Source organism: Adiantum capillus-veneris, chromosome 29 (genome assembly GCF_014529385.1).
Source record: "Adiantum capillus-veneris isolate H3 chromosome 29, ASM1452938v2, whole genome shotgun sequence".
Lineage (NCBI taxonomy): Eukaryota > Viridiplantae > Streptophyta > Polypodiopsida > Polypodiales > Pteridaceae > Adiantum > Adiantum capillus-veneris.
In genome coordinates, this window is record NC_140959.1 from 108,971,712 (window position 1) to 108,990,230 (window position 18,519).

Below are 18,519 nucleotides of genomic sequence, written 5' to 3' on the forward strand. Positions count from 1 at the left end.
GCTAAGTGGTAACACGATGTATAGAGTCTGACACCTGCCCGGTGCCGGAAGGTAAAAAGGAGAAGTGTTATAAGCTTTGAATGGAAGCCCCGGTAAACGGCGGCAGTAACTCTAACTGTCCTAAGGTAGCGAAATTCCCCGACAAAGGGGTGGTTTGACAGAGATGTTCGACAACATAATCGGGCAATATGCTGGGACATCCGCCCGAATTTCAGTATCCAATACTCATACAGAACAGGATAAAATCAAAAAAATCTGGCTGTCGACAGCGCGAAGCGCTTTCAACCAACCTATGGCCTATCCACGGCTGAATGGAAAATGTAGTTGGTGGCGCGGACCATCAGCAGGATAGCAAGTTGGAAATACATCGTCTTTCGAGCTCGCGGCTGACCATTTTCGTAGCCTCGCGCCGTGCGCCCGCGAACGTAGTTCCAAGATCTAAACTCGATCCCCAACGACCACACGCCAGACATCCTTCGAGATGATGATATAGTCCGAACTTATAGGCGACTATAAGGCCATAGGCGAGGATGGCATGGAATTGAATACCATCCATTGCCGTTTGATTAACTTTATTGTGTCGCATAAGTAGCGACCTGCATGAATGGTGTACACAGTAAGTTACGCCAGCCTTCTAAGTAATTATTAGGTTTTAGGCCACATTACATGCGGGAACACTTTAAATATCTAAGTGCACTTGTCTTCAAGGACTTAGATATGACACAATGGACGATCCGCAGGATTGGGGAATGGAAAAGCATGCACTTGCTCCAGAACATCCAGACTGGATAGCAGAGGTCCAATCCCCAGAGACTTTACATGAAGCGCCCAGGCTTACCGCTATGGCTTATTCTATTGGAACTGAGAAAAAGGCCTGGGTAAAGAGAAAGCCCAAGCTAAACCAAAAAGTTTAGCAAGACTTACAGGTAACGACTGCCCCGCTGTCTCCAACATGGACTCAGTGAAATTGAATTCTCCGTGAAGATGCGGAGTACTAACGGCTAGACGGTAAGACCCCGTGCACCTTTACTATACTTTTGCAGTGACATCCTTGATTTAATGTGTAGGATAGATGGGAGGTGATGGCAATGTCGCCACCAATCTTGAAATACCACTCTCTCGTCGTTGGATGCCTAACCGCCGCTGCTGTCAGAAGCGGGATATTGCAAGGTGGGTAGTTTATCTGGGGCGGATGCCTCCCAAAGAGTAACGGAGGTGTGCGAAGGTAGGCTCAAGCTAATATTATAACAGCTTATGAGCGTAATGGTAGAAGCCTGCCTGACTGTAAGACTTACTAGTCGGACAGAGACGAAGGTCGGCCATAGTGATCCGGGAGTCCCGTGTGGAAGGGCTCTCGCTCAACGGATCAAAGGTACGCCGGGGATAACAGGCTGATGACTCCCAAGAGCTCTTATCGACGGAGTCGTTTGGCACCTCGATGTCGACTCATCACATCCTGGGGTTGAATAAGGTCCCAAGGGTTCGGTTGTTCGCCGATGAAAGTGGTACGTGAGTTGGGTTTAGAACGTCGTGAGACAGTTCGGTTCCTATCTACCGTTGGTTTTAGAGAACTGCGAGAAGCTTGCCCTAGTACGAGAGGACTGGGTTAGGTCAACCTATGGTGTTCCGGTTGTTGTGCCAGTAACAGCGCCGGGTAGCTAAGTTGGTAGGGAAGAACCGCTGAAAGCATCTAAGCGGGAAATCCTTCTCTAGACAAGTTCTTCTACCGGGTGAAAGAACATCACTTTGATAGGCGAGAGGTAAAAGCGCCGCAAGGACAATGGGCTTCCTCGTACTAATCTCTTTTCAAGATTCCACTAACGATGTTGTATGGTTACCCCAGGTGGGGCAAGGGATGGCACGAAAGCGCGTACGACACACACCTTAGCATGAGCACGTATAGCCGGGTAAAAAAACGATCTAAAGAGATGGGTAGCTAAAGTAGTAACGAGTTGAAATCCTATACGGGTCGTAGTTATCAAGTATTTTGCTTGCGTAAGTCAGGAATGATATAATACGTAACGTGACGTATAGGATACGATATAGGCTTTGTTTTAAAGTGTTGTTATTAAACTAGATGAGAAGCCACGCTGCAAAATAACTCCTTTTCGCCATGCATAGACCAAGCCGACGATTAAGACAAATAGAAAAACAATTACTTCAACGAAAGCTAAAATAAGCCCAATTCCCGCTATAGCCCTAGAAAAATACGGTTTCGACTTTCGTGAAGAATTAAGAAAAGATGTAAACTCTTCGATCCTTGAGATACTCTTCGACAAGAAAACTTTTTCGTTTCTAAAACAGCAAGCAAACTGACCCTTATGAATGCCAGCGCTTGAGCTTTGGGTTTGGGCAGTCGAAATGTCTAGCCCATCAAAGGAATATGTACTCACATAGGGAAGGGACCCTGATATGTAGGCTTCCTATGTCTCGGGTGCTTTAGAGGGCCCGGCGTATATGCCAGTGTGGCAAGCCACCATGTCTACCTTGCTCAGGGAGAGTTCCTCTAAGAGGATTAAACGGTCAATTGCCGCCCTTAGAACCCCCTCAAGGTCGCGCCTTAGATTGGCTATGGTAGCAGCCCCCCGCCTGTTCTTCGGCTACAGCCTAAAGCGGGTAACCCACCGATTCTGTATAGGTGGTAGCGAACAGGTGCCGTACTGAGCTCTTTTGGTTAAAGTAGGTGCTTTCCCTTGGCCAGAAGAGCCTATAGAGCATGTAGCATGCATTAACTGCCGCTGTGCACTCGTCGTTGAGTCGCTTGACCAGGCCCCGGCAGCGACTCGGGGTGGCGGTTAGCCGGGTTTTCCCTAGCTTAAGGTGCCGTGCCAAGGGGTAAGGCGTCCCGGCCAATGTAGTGCTGGGCTCCAGGCAACAGGGAAGTTTTCATTACAATTTGAATTTCCTAGCCTAGTTATAAATTTAATGTGCTAATCTGTATACGAATGGAGACGATCGGACTTGAACCAATAACTTCATGCTTGCAAAACATGCGTTCTACCGATTAAACTACGCCCCCGCCCTCGTTTCATGTGCAACACGTATCATATAGGCAAACAAAACTTTTCTTTTAAAGCAAAGAATTTGTGTGGCTAGCGCCATGTAGTCCTTATTCCACTGATGCTCAGGCGGAAGAACCGAAGCTCTAAAAAAAGGCCGGCACGCGTAAATCGACTAACTGCTTCTCTCCGGACGAATCCAAAAAAACAAATTAAACGACTATTCTTTCGAAAGCTCTTTTAAGACGCTACGAATAGATAGGCATGGTCAAATGCTAAAAGGGTAATCCGTGATAGATAGATAGAAAAGGACGCGGTAAAGGGAGGAATCCTTGGGCCTGACCTAATCTCGTAGTCATAGTGCTATCGTTGGCTTCTGCATTTAAACGATTAATTTCACAACCCAGCATTCACGCATGCCAGGAAGGCATTGGCTAGATGCCCTTGCCAGCACCTGAGGTCAAATGGCATTTCATCTTAACATGATCCGGCCCCATAGCTTGTTAAGAGTCTATGTGCTTACTGAACCTGGGATGCTACGTAGCGGTTGCCAAGGCGGGACTTCAAGTTGCAACGAATTATCATGATTCGTTTACGTCGTAGAATCAATCGACATTCTTCTAGCAATTTCTTTGTTTTCAACGTTTATGGCATTTCTTTATGCACGGTTGACATAGCGAAGACAGCAGCTCTTGCCAAGGTAGTAGCTCTATGTCAATAAGGGCTAGCAACAGAGCCTCCTCCTCGCGTGTCCAAATCCCTAGCAAAAGGAGTAGGTAGCTGGGGGGAACCCACATACATCCATTGCATTCTAAGCTAGGGTCCCTTGTCATGTACCGTCATGCCACAGTGGGTTTACTTAAAAAAACCTGGGGATGGAGTCGAACCATCATTCTAGGACTGTAAGTCCAACGCATTACCATTATGTTACCTAGTTGGGGGGTGACCAAAGCAAAGGCCACCCCGAAGTAACCGTTATTTATCTAGACTTATCTTCAGGGTTGTTTATTGATTTCCTTAAAATACGAAGAATATCGAAAAGGCCATCATCAAAGCAAACAGGGCAATAGCTTTTGTTAAGGCAAAGCCTGGAGACCGAATAATTGTTTGGCTAATGATAGATTTCACGCCACAGGGCTTGTCAAAGGACTAAATACGTTTCCAATACCTACTGCTGCTCCTTTTCTCATTCTCGGGTTCATCCTTGCCATTCTCTTTTTCGGGAAGCAGGAAGGGGCAAAGCCAGGAAATTCCCCCCAGTGCTTCCTATTCTCCGGGGTCATTATCGCCCGACCCAGTATCCTGACCGTTCCCTTCATTTCCGGAAGGAGTGTCTTCCTCCGGTTTTGGTCCCCTACAGAAACACAAAACCCGGTTCCACCAAGAACGTTTAGGCACTTGTGATTGTGCAAGGTGATCCAGCTTGGAAAGCAGCTCCTCTTCTTGTTGTCAAGAAAAGGGGCTCTGGCTCTTTGCCTCGCTAGTCTCGGGAGCCTCGCTAGTACCCTCCTCCTTCCTGTTCTTCGATGACGAAGGGCTTCCCTTAACTTCGCTTGACGGCCCTGAGCTCAATTCGTGTCCGGCCTTGTCTCCTTCTGGAGTGGAGTTGTCATCCTTGATTTCACAAGTATCCCCTCCAAACTCCTCTTCCCATAACGGCGCCCCCGAAGATGATGGAGGAGGAGGAAACGATAAATTCTCTGTCGGCGTCGAGCCTTGTTCGGCGGGCTGCTGGCTTGTTTCCGCTTCCGGCCTGTCTTCTGAACTGTCGGAATTGGAAGAATAGAAGTAACAAGTTAAAAAATTGCCCCCGCTTATTCCTTCCAAATTCGTACATTGAAATGGCGACCACTAAGAAAACACATTCGATATGAACTCCCGAGTCACTCTAGAGTGACACCGTACGGGTAACTCTTAACGAACAAACGAAAAGGGATTTTTCTTTTTGGTAGCCAAGTTCACTGGAAACCCCCGACGGCTAATCATCGAAAGAGTTAGACTTTTTGAAGTTTCGAATAGGTTATTTTTCATCATTTTTTGTTGATGATCTCTTAGTTAGTTACTGGCAAAGCCAATAACCGTAAGCGGAATGGCCACGGCAAGGCGGATCATCTTACATTCCGGAAAAGGGTTGCCCCAATAATCTCCAGTCACCATACCAGTGCTCAACTTAATGACAGAGTAGTAGATGATCCTTCCGATCCAGTTTGGCTCATGACCGGGCTTGAACCGGTGCCGTTTCACAGACTCTCTCCTTTAAGTTACATGAGCTGCGAAAAACTAAACTACTGCCAAGCGAGGAAATCAAAGCTCTTTTGAGATAGAATGTGGGCAGATTGATTCTTATTTGTAGGCAACTATGGCTCCTCGAAGCGAAGAACTGTACGAACTATAACGTAGGCTACCGCTCTACCCTTCGAAACTCAACCAACTAAACTCTCGGTGTCTACGGCGTTAGAGTGAACTTCGTGCCCAAACGAGCACGCAGACACGGGGATTTCAAAATACCTTGATCAAATAGGGTGTCGTTTGCTTAATTTCCTCGTCCGAGCAATGAAACAACTCTCTATATTACGTAATTAATGGGAGGCAGGGAAACGTAATTAATTGTCCGTCCGAGCGGCAGGGAAAAGGTATTTTGAAATCCCTGCAACCAAGCAAGCACTGCCTGCGGCACTGCTTTAGTAGCAAGAAAGGCGGTCGATTGGTAAGCCTATCTGTCCATACGGTGGTCTACTTACTCGATTCTGCAGCTACCGCGGCTCTAGCCGGGGCCAATTATGCCACTTTTTGCAAGGTGGAATGAAGTCTAATCATGAACCGTGATAGATTTCTATGACTGCTCGACCGAACTACGAATTAGTGAGGGATAGCTATACCGAAATACGTAATAGCTACTCGCTTATTCGGTCATGCAAAAGGGAAGGGCCAGTATGAAAAAATTGAAGCCCGTAGACGTTAGTCAACACTTTGCCCTTCAACCACCGAAGATACGTATTTTATAACTGTTTGTCCAGTCAATGAACGTAGAGGCTTTGCTTTGTATTCTCGAAGCTGCTGCTTAGCGCTGATTGCTTCGTATCCCTGAACTGAAGAAGCTGCAACTGTTTGGCGTTGTCTATGGCTATGATTGCATCGCGGCGGTTCATGCACGGCACGGAGACCCTTCTCACAGTTGTCCTGACGTTAACTAACCGGGGCTAGGGAACTGAACTGTTGGTAGTGTAGTGTTTGTTAAATGTAAAGACGTATCCTTTAGCAGTAAAGGCCTGACACTGCCGCTGGGTGATCTAAGCGAGTCGCCCGTCTCGCCTCAATGTACCAAGCATTGCTAGACAATAAGGTGATGGACCAGGGCTTATACGACTTTACTTTAATAGTGAACTATTAAAGGAAAGGCCATTAAAATTAACGATTTAACCATCAGATAATAAATATATCAAGGACAAAATGGTCTGAGGATTAAGTATTGTCTTCAGGGGGCGAAACCTAAAAACCTTATTTTTATTCAAAAAGTACAGAGAACAGATTACACTAGCCCCGGAGCGGAGAAGCTAACCAATAATTCAGGAAAGGGCTGTTTCGATAGATAAGGGAACACTAAAATAGTATTATGTACTTTCTCAAATACAAAAGTGCCAAATTCCCTTCTTCCATCATTGTTCTTTTTGACTTCAAGGGGGAAGCAAAGCAATATTGTATAATTTTTAGAGCAGATGTTAATGAAAAACAGATAGTCATTGTGTGTAAAACCATGGTATAAGTTTTGCGTTTTATAGATATACAGGTTATTCTTTTATTAGTATTCATAGCTGTTTAGGAGTGGATTTGAACCACTGACCTAAGAATTTTCAGTCCTTCGCTCTAACCAACTGAGCTACCTAAACTAAAAGAAGAATCACTACTAACTATTACCTTTAGTTTTCCTGTAGTCATGACCTTATGCTATCTCTTGCCCCACCTGTCAATTGCGGATAACGGGAATCGAACCCATATCTTCTGCTTGGAAGGCAGATGGTCTACCGTTAATCTATATCCGCCTAAGTTTTATTTCCGAAAGGAGGGTTGTTATGTTATAAAGTAGAGAGATCGTTTCTATAATACGAATCGGCCGATCATTAGCGCGGGCTTAGCTTTCTATGCGCAAAGGCTTTACTTTACCCTGCTTAAGCACCTAGTAGAATGCAAGTGATGGATCATTCGTGTTCAATTTCTTTCATATACGATAATTCATAAAACGCTATCGCTACCGTGCCTTTTTAATTTAAAAGAACCTATTAATCTTATTAACAGTATTTTTTAACATTTTTAGATAGTTTTTTTTGTAGAACCTTCTTGTCCTGTAAAACTAACTTAAAGTCTCAATTACTTTTTTCTTTTTTTGTTAATTACGCCACTATCACTAGTTCCTTTTTTCTGGAGGTGGGGGACAGACCCCCACCTCGGAAAGATTCAATGATACCACTCAAATACATAGACAACATGCCATTTCATAAGTAACTAGGAAAAGCGGGGAAAGATATAAGAAAAGGAAACTAATCAGCAAGAAACTAATAGCTAATAGTAACAACTTTTCAGGATCCATTAGTTTATATAGAATCCATCTTTTAGGCGTATCGAAATACATTATTTTCACTAAGCGTATGTAATAAAATAGAGTTACCCTCGGTGTCCCGGGACACCCAGTCCCCTCAGAACCGCAAAAGACAGTCGCCCATCGTACGGCTCACTTGCTTAACTTGCTTTAAACGTAAATTATAAATTGTTTAGGTTCAGATAACTTCATTGGCTTTACAAACGAAAGAGCGGAGCAATAAAGTGCCAAGCACTTTGTTTTCTTAGCGAGAATTGGTACCTTATTATCGAAGACTTGTTTTTTTCTTCTATTTGCTTGCAGAGTCTTCAGCCCTTCTTTTATTCGAAGGGAGCAGGAGGGGATACTAATAAAAAAGGCAAGCCTGCTTATCCTCCCTGTTTGATCTCCTTTAGACTACCTGCGGCCCTGTTCAAAAAGCTATGCATCCAAAGATTCACAAGAATCAAATCCCCTGTCTAAACTTTGTCAAACGCACGCATCCAATGGACAAAAGAGTTAAGCAGAATGAATACGTAAGGTATAACTCACTAAGGCTTTTAGCTATTTAGGCCCCTTCCCGGCTACCAGATTATTACTCTGGTGCTGCTTTCCCCTAAATGAAGCTAAGACAAAAGAGAAGTAGGCAGGTACTATGGACCTTCTGTTGTCCATCACAGAGCCCGCTATAAAAAGAGTGCAGTAAATAATCAATAAAAAAAAAGAACATTTCTATACGATTAATAGAAAAAGAAACAGATACGTATAGATAGATGAATGTATCTATATCTATCTACCTATATATAGCAATGCCTTTGCATCCCTCTCTACACGCACTTATTTTCGAAAACAGAAAACAAACACTGTTAAGTCTAGAAAGCGCCCCCGGCCAAAAAAGCTTCTCTCAGATTAACTTGGCCAATAAGGCCTGTAAGGCGCGCCTTTTTTGCGCTTCGCTAATGGCACTTTGCCTGGATTGGCGGTTCTTTTCGGATGGGATGGACTTCGCCGTTATTTCCTAAGGGCTGTATTATCGTATCGAGATGCCGATTTGTTCCCTGTCCCCAGTAATATGGGTAATCTGCCCCGTTCGTCTTCGTCTGGCTTGCGTTGTTTCAATTACCGGTAGGGGGCACTTCGGCAATCGCGCGCTGTAACTGGGAGTTCTACTACACTAAAGGGTACTTTAATTTACGACAACTTAGGTTCATCTCGTGTAGCGATAGCGGCAGACTTGTACAAGGATCTTGGGTAGATTTATGATATCCTAGCGGTACCCCCTCACTTGCCCTTTCGTAGATGCGTTCTTTCCATCTGTCTTGCGACGTTTTGGTAAGCTACGCGTCCAGTGCACGACCCCGCACCAAGGCCTCCCACACCAACTCTAGGCAACCCCTTTCGGCCGCCCAACAACCAATAACGCTAGTAACTATCCCTATCAAAGCTAATAAGTAAGCCCCACAGCTCAAGGCAGCAAAAAATAAATAAAATTTGCTACGAAAGCCAGCTAACGAGGGTATTCCTGCATATAAAGACATAGTAACAGATAAGGTAATAGCTGAAATAGGATTAGTTTTAGCTAAAGCGCCTAAATCCGTTATATATTTAACACAGGTTTAACGTAATGCTAAAACTGTAGCAAATGCATTAATGGTCATTGATATATAAATAGAGATACCAATTAGTAGTGATTAAATTCCTTCTATGGTTCCACATGAAAAACCAATTAAAAGATAACCTACGTGCCCAATAGAACTATAAGCTAAAAGTCTTTTTACTTCTTTTTAAGCCATAGCGGCCAGTGCTCCTGGGATCGTAAAAGCGATGCTGCGGAAAAGGAAGAGTTATTACCATGTTAGATCGTAAAAACTGTAGAAAAAAACACATAACATATTAGCAGGAATAGATATTTTAGGTGCAATGGAAAAAAATGTTGTAACCAAAATAGGTAAACCCTCGTATACATCAGGTGCCCACACATATACGGTCAAAAGTAAATCATTGACCGAGCCATGCAGCAAAGCCGTCGTTCACTCGCTGTTCACCTAGCGAAGAGTTCAGGGAATTCTCAAATGGCCTACTACGGTGCTCCCCGAACCGTACGCGATAGTCGCCTATCGTACGGCTCTCTAACCCTACAACACTTGGATTAGATATACCTGAAGGTCCGCTGCCTGCTTTTAGCTATTCTATACGCTGTTGGATATACTTAGTCATCAGAAACGATTTCAGTGGATTTTGAACAGAGAATACCTGCTCAATATAAGCAGGTATTAGATAAATAGACCTCTTCCTTTTCGTTGTTGCCAGTCTCTTTTCAGGCTGAGAAGAGGACAGGGCCTGTTTTCTTTGCAGGTAAGGATAGTGTACTACCATTCGGCAGCGGCAAGTCAAGTTTCCTTAAAAAAAGAGAATTTGTTAGTTCGCAAAGCAAATAAAGGCCAAAGGCTTCGTTTAGGGTCTCCAACTAACCTATGTGCTTCTTTAGTTACCCCTCTCCCGAATGGAATGAAGTAAAGGAGCACTTGTTGTGTCCTACTTTTTTGCCTGGCAAGCTCTTTAGGTTAGTTCTCAAGTTGCTCTTCTTACTTGCCTGTGATACAAAGGCTAAAGGGGCACAGAATGCTAGATAGGTACTAAAGGTCCTATGACTTCCGGCCAGGGATCTAGCTTACCGTTGGATCTCGCCGATACAGCCTATGGTTTTAGTGTCTTGGAATATCGTTTCGTTAATTGGGGGTTTCGGCTTTCATGCAGCTGTTTCCAGCTCCTCCAATCTAGACCTTGTCGCTGCTTAATTTCGACAGGCAGAAAGCATACCAGCGTGCGTTTGCATGTTTCCCACCGTGCTTGTGACACGGGCAGGTCAGGTAGCTAGTTAGCTGACTATAACTTCGATTCGCCAGGCGGGCTTATCTCATGTAACACTATAGAGTTTGCGCGGCGCCCTTCACTTCCTAGCCTCCAACCGCGCTTTTGTAACATGCTATAGTCTCACGCTCTTACGAGGTAGTGATAGGTTCCACGCTCCGGCATAAGGCGCCCCGGTAGTACTGAGATTGGCCGCAATTTGCCGGTATCCATAGGCCGTCTTACGGCCGCTCGAAAAGAAACTGCAGTGATCTTAAATAAGAAACCTACAGCAATAAATAAGATTCCCATAAAGATACCACTAGATTAAGCACCAAGCAAAGTGATTTCATATCCAGTGAAGGTCTTGGCCGATTCTTCGAAGTTAGTGATTCCAGTAGACCCATAGATCATAGAACAAATAGGGCAACATAAGCTTCCATTCATACTCCACGTATAAACGCGACCTCCCTCGTAACCGTACATGCAACTTATAATGCATACGGCTTGCACGGACACTATTAAATATATCCCATTACGAGGCCTTCCATCCTGATTCCCATTTCGAAAATAGAACTTGCGGTGCCTGCCCTCAACGTTAAAGGAGTGGCGCATAGCGCTTACCGGCTAGAGGCAAGGCTTTAGCCATTCGATTGAAGGGAAGGCCGGGTTCCGAGAGGAACACTCAGCGAACCAACTTCCTTGGCCGGGCGGGAAGTTAGCCATTTTCAGGGCCTCCGGCCCGCTTGCCCTGGGTGGCTCCGCATGCTTTTAGTAGCCCTTTCATTTTTACCTTTACTTGTTTATGACAATATTTGCATAAGGCCAAAGGCTTACTTATGACCTGTAGGTATTCAGCAATCAAGTCGCTCTGCGCCTTCGCTGTTGAGAGCTTGCAGACACGACACAATGGATTTCCATTGGCCTTGCGTACTGGGCATCGTTTATTAAGCGAGAATGCAAGGCCCAAGGCAAAAACTTTGGACCTTGCGTTAGCCAGGTATATGTTGAAGTGTCGAAATCTTCTTAAATTCCTTGATTGAGTATGAGACTGCATTTTCCTATAAATAGAAACACTTTTTATTATTCTTCTTTCAGCAAGCGCCTGTCGACTTTAGGTGCGGACCCTGGTTGCCCTTTTGTCTAGGGGTGAGGTAGGCTATCAAAAGGTCTCGAACGCGCTTCGTTTAATTTTCTGTAACTCTGAAAGTTAATCTATCTTCGGTTTTTCCTTGCTTAACACATTGATAATGCCAGTTTCATATTACCTATACGTAAAAATAATTTAGTAAAGAAACGCGGGGTTAAAAAAGGTTCTACAAAAGAGAAAGCAAAGAATACGTATATATTTAAATGTACATGAATATATATATCTACACGAATGAATCGAATATCTGAAAACGAAGGGGGCAAAAGCTTCTTTTTCTTTTTTATCAAGTTCTGAATCTTTTCTTCCTTTATATATCTCGTTTAAGTTAATATTGGCAGCAGGGACCTGCAGGTAGAAGAGAAACTTTGGCCTATAATACGCCCAGCCTAGCCAAAAAAAGCTGTCTTTGGATTGATTTTAGGATTCCAAGTAACGCTACAGGCTCTCTGTCTGGTCCAAATGAGCTCAATAATGAGATAGCCAATTCCTTTTAATTCCCATCAGTTTATACATTAGTATAGTAATGTAGATTAGGCAACCCTTAACAGCCAGCCGGCCCACGTAGCGGCTGCCTGCCCTTACTTAATAGTAATGGTGCAAATATTTTGTTGTATAATATTTATGTTTGAAATCTGTCTTGTATAACTAGTTACAGAAGATGGATTCATATGTAGCTTCTGAGGCTACTTCCATAGTTCCCAATATGACCCTGTCTTGTAATGGGGCGATGGTCAGGGGTCGGAGTCTGCTCCCCTTAGCCTTAAAAGATACTTTGCCTATAAGGGACTTAGCTTAGTGAAACTAAACCCGTTTTTGGTTATTCTATGTTTCTCTTCTAAAGTAAAGATCCATCTAGCTGAGACTCCGTCCAGTGTTTGGCTGTAAGTGGCAGGGATGGGGTTTCCTGGGTGTGATTATCAAATGTTTTCGCAAGCAGTAAACAGCAAATCGGCCATTATTAAGTAAAGCTAGTGGTTTATGTAATCGGGGCCGAAGGCCTGATTCGTTTGATAGATTTAGTCAAGGTTGTTGCGTACCCTGGAGCGATCCGTAAGTGGTGTACAGAAGTTCCTACAATCAAGCGTTCCTAGCGCCTGTGAACATTTCAATGAATGTATTAAAGAGGGCCTCTCCAACCGGTAAAGTGGGTTTCCACTTATTTCGGCCATTCCTGGCTTGTATTTGATAACGCCTATTCTGAGAGAAGCCGGGACAGGGGCACTTGAGGGATCCTCTAGGGATACAGGAGAACATGTAGCGTTGGGTTGGGGTTTAGTGAACTAACTAAGGTCGCTCCTCTAGTTGAAGTATTGGGCTTCTTTGCACCTTTTTGTTGCCTTTGCTAGGTTATGCCCTCAGGACCCTTTTCCAAGTATATTTCTTTCACTCTACTTTGTCTAATCTTAACTTCACGCCGAGGGCTCTTTTCGCCATGGAATGAGACCAAGAGAATCTCTATCCCAACCAGGAGATGCCGCATATAGGAGATTAAGGCATAGCTTGTCGCCATCGCTGAGGGACATTTAGCGAGGTATGTCCAATGAATATATGTCTATTTATATATCGGTAGTTGGCCAGTCGTATCCGAACAATAATATTCCAGAAGAGAATGCACCTAAAATGGAATATTTTAGGCCGGCTTCCGTGGAAAATTCGGAGTCTCTCTTCAAGGCTGCGATCACGTGAAAACATAAACTTTAAGGCTCGATAGCTAAATACATGGCAATTAAATCACAGGCCAAAACCATAAAAAGCATACTGCAAGTAGAAGGTAAAGTTAATACAATAGATTCAAAAGCATTCAACCTCTCCCGTTTAAAATAATCTAAGCACGTAACAATAGTACTGGCCGTACTTAATAGTGGCAATATCTCGCGAAAATATGTCGAATTGTCTTTCATACCATTATTATATAGTAGATTAGCAAACGTTATGGGTGCGCCAGCGGCAACCGATGCGATGGTTATTAGAAACTAATAAGGTAGGCTTTCCTTCTCTGGTCAGAACCACACGTGCAAGTTTCCCCGCATGTGGCTCGTTCGTAATGACTTTTGGAGATTCTATTTACGGGAACTACCGGGCCAGGCCTGAACCGTGGGATGCGTGTCCCACATAAGCGAACCTTTTTAATTGAACCCTGGTTTATGTGTTCAGGGTACGTGGCTTACGTTATATTTTAGTTGCCTGAATTCGAGTTTCATTTACTATGTCTAGACGCATCGTTTCGTTTTTAAATTCGTTGCACTTTTTTATTTATTTAGTAAAAGTTTTACTTATGCATGCCCTTCACTCTACGAAAGAAGGCTAAAGGTCCGTATCCTTGGTTAGATGATTATTTGATTATGGAAGTTCCGCAGCTCTATTTGGCGCGAGTTCGGGTTTTGTTTCTGGAAGGAAAGGCGCCGTGTTGCTTCATCGCACTGCACTTGTTATTTTAGGATTTATGGTAAGGTCTTTGCTTGCGTCAAAGGGAGATCCAGCCGCAACGCATCTTGCTTAGCAAGTCAAGCATAGCCATTTACTTAAGGGAAGTATAGAATGTTTATTGCTGTGTGTCCAGGGCTTATGCCTAGCCTAAGGGAATCCAATCCCGGTTTTTTTGTTTGCAAGCGGCTTAACTCGCTAGTCTGATTATAAAAGTGACTCATTTTCCATTACTGTATAGGCTAGGGAGTTAGCTGTTTGGTTTTAGAGCGTATATTATCTATGGCTCATAGAAGCAAGTATCCCTATTCTGTCCTTTTTGTTTGCTAAGGTTCCATTGTCTGCTGGGCTGGTTCTTTGACTATAAAAGTAGCTAGCCCTAAACTCAAGTTGTCTTATATGAGATTTGGTCAGGAAATTTCCCAGTCTGTCAACTGCATTTTCTTAATTCGCTTATCCCACCATGATTTCCTTTTTTTTTGCAGGGTGTAGCACACTGGGCGCTTTTGCGTGTCTGTAGAATATCACACTATTATTTACCTCCCTTTCCCTGGCCGGAGCTTTTCACGCCAAGGGGCATTGTCGTATGTTCGGCTTGGGTTGCCTGGTGTAATTTCCGGAGTACATTACGGTAGGATCTTTTACCTGTACAGGCCAGCAAAGCCTTGACCTCTAAAGCTATGCTCCACTTATATTTTCTATCGAAGTCAATCCCTATAAAAGAAAGTTTACTTAGGTAATCCCTGGGTTGCGCGTTTGGTAGTTAACTCGCCGTTTGGTATTGCACTGCGTACATAGAACCTGTTCGTTACAGTTACTTTTGGAGGGTTAGTCGCACATGAATAATAGCGTTCGGACTCAAGTGCCTCCATTCCACTGGGGTGGGGAAAGTTACTTTGCTCCTGTTGCGTACGACTAGCCCTGCGGCAAACAGATAGTCCCTATGCTATGGTTTTCGGCAGCGGTCCGACTTTTGCTTACCGGTTAGGGAGTCTATTCAAGCGATAGCTTTTAACCTCCGCATCCCAAAACGTGCCTTCCTAGGCACATAACACTAAGTAAACCAAGCCAACCTACGTTACATACTAGCAATAGATAATCATATTATTTAAAAGTACTAAACAAAACTCCATAAATAAGCAAAGTAATAGTCGCGTTAACAGGAAAGATCTCTAAGAGAAGCGCAAAGAAATCATGCTCAAATATTCCGGCTTTAAAAGACGAAGCAATTTCAAATACTTCAGCAGCTAGCTCGTAAACCCAATACATCATTTTTTCTTTTCTTCATTCTGCGGTTCCTAATACCAATATTCATGGCTGTTTTTTGTGTTTTGTGATTGTGAAGTCGAAGTTTTAATTTTCTTAAGCAGGCTAAAGATGCTTTTCCTTGACAACGGAGCTGTAGTACCGTATTCCATCCCAGTTTCACCAAATCGACGTTTTCAGTATTAATTGACTCAAAGCTCTTCCCTGACTGTTTCGCAATCACGCTGCATTACGTAATCTTTTGGGAGTTGGGCAATTAAACAATTATTTGGTCCCGTCTCAGAGAATGAATTGAGCATATCATAATGTTAAAAGAATGGGGCAAAAATCGAATCAAAGACTTTTGCTTGTTTTTTGTTCTCTATAATTGAGCGGAAAAGAAAAAACAAATTAAATTATGACACGATCTATACGTATGGAACACTAGATTATTTTTACCCATATTATTTAGAGGTCGAGCATGATAAACTCAATGTTGTGGTATTTTCTGAACCTCACCATAATTATCTGAAACATCCCTATAGGGATGAAATAAATAAACACTGTCTTCTTTAATTCCTGAGAGGTTGGGTCTTCCCCGACCCAATGCGAAACAAAATCTACAGCTGTACCAATAGGGTTATGTCCAAGCACTCGAAGCTAAGCTCCGCGGCCAGGTAGCCGAGTCTACAAAAGAGTTTGCATTCGCCGAGTGAACCAATGATTCATGGAAAAGATTATGATTTTGATAGTGAACTTGAAACAACATTTTCATGAAAGGCAAAGGTAGAGGAAGAGAATAAATGCTTTCAAATCACGTTCTCTTTTAAGCATCATTTTAATCCTAAGCGGCCTCGTGTGATGATTGCATTTCCAGCTTAAGTCTTTTGTGCCTCTAGCAAGGTTATGTGCTTGCTTTTGAAGAAAGATAGAGTTTGCATGCCTATCTTACCTTTCACATTGGATGTCTGACGATAACTAAGACATAACGTATAATAACATAACCACTAACGTATTAAATGAGTTAGCTAAGGTGCAAAGATGTAGTCGTTAAACGCATCATGTCAGCCAAGGTAAAGGGGCAAGCAACCCTGAGGAGAACTATTATGTGCTTGATCTTTTATGTTTGTATAACATTCCCTGCTTCAAATAAATCAATGTCAGATGCCTGCTGCTGTACTTGTAATTCATAGAAAGCGTCGTGCTCTTTATACATTGCCAATAGGCTTCTATTTCCCTTGAAAGAGTTAGCTTCTTTGTTTGCTTTAATGTAAATTTTATAACTTAGCTAACAGCTAAGGGCCGCGGCTCCCGCAGCTAGGACCGCTAAAGCAATTGTTTTAACTTCCGGATGCTTGTAAATCCAATGCATCATTTTTTCTTTTCTTCGTTCAATTTGATATTTTATCTAAAGCTTCATAAGACACGATAACGCCAATTAAACAGAGCCACATGCAAAGGAATGGATGAAAACAGTTATAACAGCACTGTGCTAGCAAGAAACTAAGCTCGTTTCAAAGAATTAAAACGTAACAACCTTAACGAAAAGCCGCCTTGGAGTGTAAGGTATCCAGTCTGCCATCTATTTGCATGACTTTGCTAACTTCAATGAACGGGGGCAAACAACGGGGATAGGGATGATTTATTAAAAATGCCCTGCCCTCATAATGGTATGGTAAACAGCCAATTCTTGCTTGCTTGCACCCTGACGCAAACTTAAGGTAAACTTAAACTGTGCGTGTTAAACCTTTTTTTAATCCTTTTTATCGCCAACCTGAAAGCTAGCTTACTTGATGACTTTCGAATTCAAGGAACAAATAGCGTAATTAGAATTGAAACAGCGGTATACTTGCTAGCACTTTCGTTTCATACACCTATATGATAGTGAAAACTGCTAGAGACAGATGACGACGACGTATAGTTTTCTTTACTTATCACTATACTTTTATAAATAAAGGTAGTGCTTAAGCGTTTAATTATTGTCTCTATTGACAATCTACACCTATCAGTTAACTCTATATGTGATAGGGTCACTAGAATGTAGTAACAAAGACTGCTTTTACTTGCTTGCTTTGGGACTACTAATGCAAACGATACTAGGATAAAGAAAAAAACCAAGTGGCATGGGACGCCGATACTAGAATTAGCATGAACGCGTGGCTATGTCGATCATAAATAGGGGTGGCGTGGCACGCTATGAACATTCGAGTATTGGCTCTTTTCTTCTATTAGGGTTCAAAGTTTTCCCTGTTAGCATTATATTAGCTAGGTTTGTTTTAAAAGTCAGAGTTGATGATATCGATGGAAAGGAAGCCTGACTACCTTTGCCCTCCAAGTAGAGCATGTAGCTTGCTTCCATTAACAATATTTACTAATAAGTAAAGTAAAAGACGTAGATAACAACAATAGTGGATCTAGTAATAGTGAAAGCAAAAGTGGCATTAGTGCGAATAAAGTAATGAATTAGTTGAATTAATTTTGCCAGCCCTACGTTCGTGAAGTAACCAGTTGGCTCCCTGGGAGTGTCAATTAGTCGTTAACTCGCCGTATCGTCAATGTAGAAAAATTGGTTTATTTGGAGTTAAGAAGACGGTTCTTATCATGGAATCGATCAATAATATTGCGAAAGCTCATGGCATAAAGGTGTATCTATATCTGGTGGGGTAGGAAAATGTACACGTAAAAGTAATGACCTCTACATGGCATGGAAACAAGGGAATCAAAAGTTATTAATGTTGGAATCGTTATTTAAGAAGCTATAGATGCTTTTATTGATAGTGGTATACGCGTTATGAGAGATATTAATAATAGGCCAGGCTCTATAAGTCATTTTCTTAGGGCAAGCAAGAAGGGACAGATGATTTTGAATTGAAAGGGTCGATTGCAACGGTCGTTTCGTTATTGTCGTAGGTTCATTTCTTTTATTACATAAATGTGGATTGATAAATGTCAATTAAACTAAGCCTTTCGCCATTCGTAACTTGATTGAATGACACTGTAATAGCTCGTAATTGTAGAGCTGCTAAGAGCATAATACGAAAGAGAGACCCCATCATATGGTATGGAAAGTTCGAAGTTATGCAAAATCATCCCATACTGTACCTACTTCGCATAGGTTGAGTATACAGGCTTTTGTTTCAGCCCATCTTAATAGAAGGACGCGCCATTTGTTTGCATCCATTGGTTCGTGGGAGGCGCAGATCTTTAGGAGATTAGATGGCCTGTCTGCCTTTCTCTTTTGAAGCTTAGATTGAAGCTTGTTTCTTGATGTGAGGTAA

At 42.8% G+C, this 18,519-nt stretch overlaps 1 long non-coding RNA gene and 2 other non-coding genes across 3 annotated transcripts; 1 reads left to right on the top strand and 2 right to left on the bottom strand.

The window, feature by feature from the left end:
- The first annotated feature begins 542 nt into the window (after positions 1–542).
- Positions 543–2,384, top strand: LOC147419736 (uncharacterized). Its single transcript, XR_015187184.1, has 2 exons — positions 543–609; positions 927–2,384. It is a non-coding gene; the product is annotated as an uncharacterized LOC147419736 (long non-coding RNA).
- Positions 2,385–6,812: 4,428 nt separating this feature from the next.
- TRNAF-GAA (transfer RNA phenylalanine (anticodon GAA)) lies at positions 6,813–6,886 on the bottom strand. Its single transcript has one exon. It is a non-coding gene; the product is annotated as a tRNA-Phe (tRNA).
- Positions 6,887–6,968: 82 nt separating this feature from the next.
- TRNAG-UCC (transfer RNA glycine (anticodon UCC)) lies at positions 6,969–7,039 on the bottom strand. The gene has a single exon. It is a non-coding gene; the product is annotated as a tRNA-Gly (tRNA).
- Between the last annotated feature and the right edge of the window lie 11,480 nt (positions 7,040–18,519).